Source organism: Bison bison, unplaced genomic scaffold (genome assembly GCF_000754665.1).
Source record: "Bison bison bison isolate TAMUID 2011002044 unplaced genomic scaffold, Bison_UMD1.0 scf7180017864371, whole genome shotgun sequence".
Taxonomy (NCBI): Eukaryota; Metazoa; Chordata; class Mammalia; order Artiodactyla; family Bovidae; genus Bison; species Bison bison.
The window spans coordinates 1,196,098-1,197,648 of NW_011494943.1; positions in this window are offsets into that span (position 1 = coordinate 1,196,098).

Here is a 1,551-nt window from a genome sequence, read left to right on the forward strand (position 1 = left end):
CGTGCAGGGTGGGAGGGGGTGGCAGCTGGGGGGGAGGAGAGCCACCCGTGAAGACTGAGGGCCCACCGCCTTTTAAAGCCTCCTCTTCCTGACCGCTGTTTATTTTGATTTTGGAGTTTGCACTCCCCCACATTGTGTGTGTGTGTGTGTGTGTGTGTTGTGCACACACACACGCACACACACACGCTGCTGTTGTTTATATTGTAGATGCTTATGGCAATGCATCCCCTTCCACATACACTTCTAGTCCTAGATTCACACCCTCTGTGGTCGAAAGGCTCCTGGGAACCCCCGGACAGCTCCAGGCTCTCCTACGGTCCCCTGAGGGGGTGTGCAGCGTTCTGAAAGGCTGGCTTCCAGCGTCCTCACACCCAGCAGCAGCAGGTCCCAATCCAGAGCTAACTCATCTGGCCACTCTTGTTCACTGGTCTGCCCCAAAGTGGCCATGTGTTTCCTGGCCTTGGACCGCTGGCTTCACACCAGCCTGGCCACCTGGGAGGTGAGCCCGAGGAGCAGAGCGTGGACACAGAGAGGCAGGTCTTGGGGAGGGCAAAGCCCAGGCGGCTCAACCTGCAGGAGCTCTGGGCCCTGGTCACAGCCTGGGAGCATCTCTGCCGGCACAGCAGGTCACGGGACGCCCCCTCTTCCTCTCTCCCTGCAGAAACCTATGCAGTCAGAGAAACCTGTTTCTTGCGTGTTTTGAAGTCCTAAAGGCCTGATGAAGGTTCAAGGCCCCTCTGCATTGGGAAGGCTTTGCCCTCCATTCAATTCACTAAGAACGTAAAGTAAGAAACAGTACAGGTGGAAAGCCAGTGCTTCGACGTCTGAGGATGCCAAGCTCTCCTCTCCCTTCTGCAGCAAGTCTGGGCTCCACCTTCGTGTTTTTTAAGAGGAGGAAAAATCAATTATTAGCTCATCATTTGAGAGATCCAATAGATGCGTAAATAAACAATGTTCTGGGTTTGTGGTATATTTTCTCATTATTCTAAGCGAGATGGTTGTTGGGTGGATATTGGGGGTACTGAGAGGTGATGGTGGGGTGAGGAGTTTTCACTACGTTAGCACTGAGAGTCCATGGGGGAAAAGACATCCCGTGTCTGTTTAATATGCAACATCCGGAGAGTGGGGGATGCAGCTGATACCGAAAGATGGGGGTGTACCCGCTGGGAGGGTCCTGATGGCCAGGTTGGGAATGTGGGGTTAAAATCTGCAGGGAGTTGAGGCTGGCTTCCCAGGGAGGCGTCTGGGCCCACCTCCAGCCCCCAGGCCTCTGCAGGCAGATTCACACCGTCTTCACACACTCACCGACCCAGGCACGCGGGGTCCTATCACAAGCACGCACGACTTCTGGTGCAGGCCTGCGTTCCTCCTACGACACTTAGCCGTCCACCCCCGGTCTAGCGCTCTTATCTTTATTTTTATTTTTTTACAAGCTTCTCTAAGCCCAAATTCCCAGGGAAACTTGTACAGAGGTAGAAAAGTGTTTGATGATAGGGAAAAAAAAAAATCTGCCTGCTTGCAATTCTCAGAATGGCCAGGATGCTACAATAA